The sequence below is a fragment of the Chinchilla lanigera genome, unplaced genomic scaffold (assembly GCF_000276665.1).
Source record: "Chinchilla lanigera isolate Chin_1 unplaced genomic scaffold, ChiLan1.0 scaffold00051, whole genome shotgun sequence".
Lineage (NCBI taxonomy): Eukaryota > Metazoa > Chordata > Mammalia > Rodentia > Chinchillidae > Chinchilla > Chinchilla lanigera.
Genome location: NW_004955452.1, coordinates 17,706,828 through 17,714,178, shown reverse-complemented (window position 1 = coordinate 17,714,178; position 7,351 = coordinate 17,706,828).

The following is a 7,351-nucleotide window of genomic DNA, read 5'->3' as shown; positions in this document are numbered from 1 at the left end:
GCCCATATAAACAGTGGACGGTGTGTGTTTCCACCCTGCCCTGAGCACAGCAGAATGTTTCCTGTAAGTGGTGTGGCTTTCCTAGAGTGAGTGCTACTTGGGAGTAGTAAACCTAGTGTTCCTCTAATACACTGGTACAGCGCCTCTATACATGCTCCCTTGTAATGCTTTAAAACCCGGGTGGAACATAGAGAACAATTTTCTGCCCTGAAGTCCCTGAAACATTCCCAAAGTTCTAAGTGCTGTGTTGAGCTTCCCTAGTGAATCTGTGTATGGGAATACATTGGCTAAGCCGTCCCTGCTTACCTTCACACAGCAATGTACCCATACCATTCCTTTCACCTTGGCACATAGAGCAGAGGATTGAGTGCATCTCCACCCTTCCTTGAGCATCGCTGAATGTTTGCTGTAAGTGGGATAGGTTTCCTACAGTGAGTGTTTCCTGGGAATAGTAAAGCTAGTATTCCTGTAGTACACTGGAACAGCAGTTGTATACATGTTCCCTTGTAATGCTGTAAAACCGGGTGGAAAGAAGAGAAAACCTTTCTGCCCCAATATCCATGAAACATTCCCCATATTCTAAGTGCTTTGTTGAGTTTCCCTAGTGAAACTGTGTATGGGAGTACACTGGCTATGCTGTGCCTGCTTGGTATCACACAGCAATGTACCCATTCCATTACATTCACACATAGGCCCATATGACCAGAGGAGGGCGTGCATTTCCTCTCTTCCCTGAGCATCGCAGAATGTTTTGTGTAAGTGGTATAGGTTTCCTACCGTGATTGGTCCTGGGAATAGTGAACCTAGTGTTCCCCTGAAACACTGGTACAGCAGCTCTATACATGCTCCATTGTAATGCTGTAAAACCCGTGTGAAACGAAGAGAATAACTTTCTGCACCGAAGTCCCTGAAACTTTCCCAAACTTCTAAGTGCTATATTGAGCTTCCCAACTGTAACTGTGTATGGGAATACATTGGCTATGCTGTCCCTACTTGCTTTCACAGAGCCATGCATCCATTGCTTTACATTCACACCTAGGCACATATGACCAGAGGAGGGAGTGTGTCCACCCTTCCCTGAGCATCACAGAATGTTTTCTATATGTGGTGTGGGTTTCCTACAGTGAGTGCTTCCTGGTAGTAGTAAACCTAGTGTTCCTCTAATGCAGTGGTACAGCAGCTCTATACACGTTGCATTGTAATGCTGTAAAACCCATGTGGAATGAAGGGAACAACTTTCTGCACCAAAGTCCCTGAAACATTCCCAAACTCTTAAGAGCTGTGTTGAATTCCCAACGCAAACTCTTCCTGGGAGTATGTTGGCTATGCTGTCCCTGCTTGCTTTTACACAGCCATGTACCCATTGCATTACGTTCACACATAGGCACAAATGACCAGAGGAGGGAGTCTGTACCCACCCTTCCCTGAGCATCACAAGATGATTTCTTTGAGTGGTAAAAGTTTCCTACAGTGAGTGCTTCTGGGGAATAGGAAAAGGAGTGTTGCTCGAATGTGTTGGTACAACAGCTCTACTTGGTTGAGACAGGATCTCTTTGTTTTTTTTGTTTTTTTTTTTTTTTTGGTTTTTGGTTTTTTTTCCGGTACCGGGAACCGAACTCACGACCCTGCACTTGCCAGGCAGGCGCTTTGCCGCTGAGCTAAATCCCCAGCCCCCAACAGCTCTATACATGCTCCTATGTAATCCTGCAATTTCAGTTTAACAGCCAGAAGTCAACTCTCTGCCTCTAGCTCCCTGATACCTTCCCAAAGTTCTAAGTCTTGTGTAGAGCTTCCCTAGTGAAACTGTGCATGGGAGTACATTGACTATGCTATCCCTGCTTGCTCTTGCACAGCAATGTACCCATTCCATTACATTCACATAGGCGCATATGAGCACAAGAGTGAGTGCGTTTCCACCCTTACCTGAGCATCGCAGAATGTTAGCTCTAAATGGTATAGGTTTCCCACAGTTAGTGTTTCCTGGGAATAGTAAGCCTAGTGTTCCTCTAATACACTGGTACACTACCTCCATACATGCTTCGCTGCAATATTGTAGAACCTGTTTAGAACAAAGAGAACAACTTTCTGCCCTGAAGTCCCTGAAACATTCCCAAAGTCCTAAGTGCTGTGTTGAGTTTCTCTCACGAAGCTGTGTGTAGGAATACATTGCCCACGCCGACCTTGTTTTCTAACACACTGCAATGTACTCAGGCCATTACGTTCACCTATGCACACTTTGGACCTGGATGAGCAAGTGCATATCCACGTTCCAAGAGCATCACAAGATGTTTGCTGTGAGTGGTAAAAGTTTCCTACAGTGAGTGCTTCTTGGGAATACCAGAAGCAGAGTGGCTCGAATATTTTGGTACCTCAGCTCTATACATGGTCCTATGTAACCATGCAATACCAGTGTAACTGCAAGAAAACAACTTGCTGCCCCAAACTCCCTGATAGTTTCCAAATTTCTAAGTGCTGTGTTGAGCTTCCCTAGTGAAACTGTGTATCTGCTTACACTGGCTACACTGTCCCTGATTGCTTTCACACAGCCATGAATCCATTGCATTACATTCACACCTAGGCACATATGACCAGAAGAGGGAGTGTGTCCACCCTTCCCCGAGCATCACACACTATTTTCTGTAAGTGGTGTGGGTTTCCTACACTGACTGCTTCCTGGGAGTAGTAAACCTAGTGTTCCTCTAATAGACTGGAACAGCAGCTCTATACATGCTCCACTGTAATGTGTAAAACCCGTGTGGAACGAAGAAAACAACTTTCTGCACAGAAGTCCCTGAAACATTCCCAAACTTCTAAGTGCTGTGTTGAGTTTCTCTCACAAAGCTGTGCGTGGGAATATATTGCCCACGCTCTCCCTGCTTGCTTAAACACTGCAGTGTACTCATGCCATTACATTCACCTGCACGTGCATTTGACCCAGACGAGCGAGTGCATACCCACCCTTCCAAGAGCATCGCAGGATGTTTTCTGTGAGTGGTAAAAGTTTCCTACCGTGAGTGCTTCTGGGGAATACCAAAAGCAGTGTGGCTTGAATATGTTGGTACCACAGCTCTATACATGTTTCTAAGTAACAGTGCAATACCAATGTAACTGCAAGAGAACAACTTGCTGCCCCAAACTCCCTAATACTTTCACAAAGTTCTAAGTGTTGTGTTCAGCTTCCCTAGTGAAACTGTGTATGGGAGTACATTGGCTATGCTGTCTCTGCTTGCTTTCACACAGCAGTGTACCCATTCCATTACTTTAACACCTAGGCGCATAGGCCCAGAAGAGGGAGTGCGTTTTCCACCTTTCCCTGAGCACCACAGAATGTTTGCTGTAAGTTGTATAGATTTCCTACAGTGAGTGCTTCCTGGGAATAGTAAAACTAGTGTTCCTCTAATGCACTGGTACAGCAGCTCTATGCATGCTCCATTGTAATGCTGTAAAATCCGTGCAGAACAAAGAGAGCAACCTGATGCACCAAAGTCCCTGAAACATTCGCAAAGTTCTAAGTGCTGTGTTGAGTTTCCCTCACAAAACTGTGTGTGAGAATACATTGCCCACGCTGTACCTGCTTGCTATTGCACTGCAATGTACTCATTCCATTACATTCACCTATTTGCCTCTTCGACCCTGATGAGCAAGGCATACCCAACCTTCCCAGAGCACCACAGGATGTATCCTGAAAGTGGTATAGGTTTCCTACAGTGAGTGCTTCCTGGAATAATAAACCTAGTGTTCCTCTAACCACTGGTACACCAGCTCTATACATGCTCCATTACAAAACAGTAAATCCCACTTAGAACGAAAAGGACAACTTTCTGCACCAAAGTCCCTGAAACATTCCCAGCGCTCTAAGTGTTGTGTTGAATTCATCTCATGAAACTGTGTGTGGGAATGCATTGTCCACGCTGTCCCTCCTTGATTACTCACTGCAATATACTCATTCCATTACATTGACCCATGAGCGCATTGGACCAGGACGAGCAAGTGAGAATCCACCATTCCCTGAGCATCGCAGGATGTTTGCTGTGAGTGGTAAAAGTATCCTACAGTGAGTGCTTCTTGGGAATAGCAAAACAAGTGTTGCTCAAATATGTTGGTAAAACAGCTTTATACATGTGCCTATGTAACCCTGCAATAGCAGTATAACAGCAAGAAATCAACTTTCTTCCCCAAACTCCCTGTACTTTCCAAAAATTCTAAGTGCTGTACTAACTTCCCTAGTGAAACTGTGTATGGGAGTACATTAGCTATGCTCTCCCTGTTTCTTTCACACAGCAGTGTACCCATTCCATTACATTCACAAGTAGGCGCATATGACCAGAGGAGGGAATGTGTTTCCAGCTTTCCCTGAGCATCGCGAATGTTTGCTATAAGTGGTATAGATTTCCTACAGTGATTGCTTTCTGGGAATAGTAAGCCTAGTGTTCCTCTAATGCACTGGTACAGCAGCTATATGCATGCCCCTTTGAAGTGCTGTAAAACCTGTATAGAACAAACAGATATACTTTCTGCACCGAAGTCCCAGAAACATTCCCAAAGTTCTAAGTGCTGTGTTCAGTTTCCCTAGTGAAACTGTGTATGTTTGTGCATTGGCTATGCTGTCCCTGCTTGCTTTCACACAGCAATGTACCCATCCCATTACATTCACACATAGGCACATATGACCAGAGGAGGGAGTGCATTTCCACCCTTCCCTAGGTATCGCGGAATGTTTGCTGAACATGGTATAGGTTTCCTACAGTGAGTGCATTCTGGCAATAGTAAACCTAGAGTTCCTCTAATACACTGGTACACCAGCTCTATACATGCTCCATTGTAATGCTGTAAAACCCATGTAAAACGAAGAGAACAACTTTCTGCACCAAAGTCCCTGAAACATTCCCAGCATTCTAAGTGGCATGTTGCGTTCATCTCATGAAAGTGTGTGTGGAATTGCACTGGCCATGCTGTCCCTGCTTTATTACACACTGCAGTGTAATCATTCCATTACATTCAACCACGCAGGCATTGGACCAGGACAAGCGACTGTGTATCCACCCTTCCTTGAGCATCCCACGATGTTTGTTGTGATTGGTGAAAGTTTCTTACAGTGAGTGCTTATTGGGTATAGCAAAAAAAGTGTTGCTCGAATATGTTGGTACTACAGATGTATACGTGGACCTATGTATTTATGGAATACCAGCGTTAGAGCAAGAAGGCAACTTTCTGCCCAAAACTTCCTGACACTTTCCCAAGTGTTGTTTTGAGCTTCCCTAGTGAAACCGTGCATGGGAGTTCATTTGCTATGCTCTCCCTGTTGCTTTCAAACAGCAGTGAACCCATTCAATTACATTCACCCGTAAGCGCATATGACCAGATAAGGGACTGCATTTCCACCCTTCCCTGATCATCACAGAATGTTTCCTCTAAGTGGTATAGGTTTCCTGCAGTGAGTGCTTCCTGGGAATAGTGAACCTAGTGTTCCTCTAATACACAGGTACACCAGCTCCATACATGCTCCATTGCAATATTGTAAAACCTGTACAGAACGAAGAGAACAACTTTCTGCACTGAAGTCCCTGAAACATTCCCAAAGTTCTAAGTGCTGTGTTGAGCTTCCCTAGGGAAACTGTGTATGGTAATACATTGGATATGCTGTCCCTGCTTGTTTTCACACAGCAATGTACCCATTCCATTACATTCACACATAGGCACATATGACCAGAGGAGGGAGTGAATTTCCACCCTTCCCTGAGCTTCGCAGAATGTTTTTTGCAAGTGATATACATTTCCTACAGTGAGTGCTTCCTGGAATAATAAACCTAGTTTTCTTCTAATACACTGGTACCCCAGCTCTATACGTGCTCCATTCTAATGCTGTGTAACCTGTGTAGAATGAAGAGATCAACTTTCTGCACCAAAGTCCCTGATACATTCCCAGTGCTATAAGTGCTGTGTTGAGTTCATCTCATGAAACTGTGTGTGGGAATGCATTGCCCACGCTGTCCCTGCTTGATTACACACTGAAATGTACTGTTTCCATTACATTCACCCAACACGCTTTGGACCGGGATAAGCAAGTGTGTATCCACCCTTCCCTGAGCATCACAGGATGTTTGCTGTGAGTGGCAAAAGTTTCCTATAGTGAGTGTTTCTTGGGAATAGGAAAATGAGTGTTGCTCGAATATGTTTGTAAAACAGCTCTATACATGCTCCTATGCAATCCTGCAGTACCAGTGTAACAGCAAGAAAACATCTTTCTGCCCCAAACTCCCTGAAACACTCCCAAACTTACACACCCCAGTGTAACCACTCCATTGCATTTACATATATGCCCATGGGAACCTAGAAGTGTGAATGCATTTCCATGATTCCCTGAGCATCACAGCATCTCTGGTGTAAGTGGTACACCTTTCATTCAGTGAGTGTTTCTTTGGAAAAGTTAACTTGGTCTCTGTGCAATAGGTTGGTACACAAGATCTATACTGGGCGCTATGTCAGCATGTAAAACCCGGGTCTAATGAAAAATGGAATGTTCTGCACCACACTCACTGACACAATCATCAGTTTCTCAGTATTGTGCTGTGCATTGCCCATGAAACTGTGCATAGGAGGCACACCCTGCACCAAGACAGCGAGTAGCCTGGGAGCTGGAGGACTCGTGGGTTCAAGTCTGTGCTTGACCCACACCACCACAATTCCCAGCTGAAACGCGTGGAGAGAGCCAGATATTTCACATCTAATCCCTGAGGGCAGAACGCGCAAACAAGGACCCCGCGGACATTACAGACTGAGTCGCTGTGGCGGCAGAGAGGAGGTCCAGACTGAGAGGCCCAGGGGACTTCTCTGGCGGGGGTGGGGTGAGCAGGCTCTCTGAGCCCAGCGCACCCTACACTGAGAGACCAAGTACTCCAGGAGCTGCAGGGCCCATGGATTCGAGTCTGTGCTTTGCCTTTGCCCAGAACCTGTAGCAAGTCAAAGGCTGGGGAAGTCTGTGACTGCTACCCATCTGGACTGCATCTGGTTCCTGTATGAGTCCTGAACTGACTGGAGACATAGATTCAGGTGGTTCACAAACTGTAGACCCTGCAGTTTGGGTCTGAATTATGCCTGTACCCTAAACTGCCTGGAGACATAGGGCCACTGGACCAGGATTGTCACACCAGTGCAACCTGAGTCAGGTCGTGCCTGTGCACTGAACTGCAAGGGGACGCTGGATCAGACAGTTGGCCATCAAGTGACACAAGTGCCCATGTCTGAGAATGGGGATAACTAGATACAAATCAAAAACTGCTGGAAATCCCGAGATTAAGTAGCGCTACTCAGAGGTCACCCAGAGGTAAACCTGAACAACAGGAAAAATAGG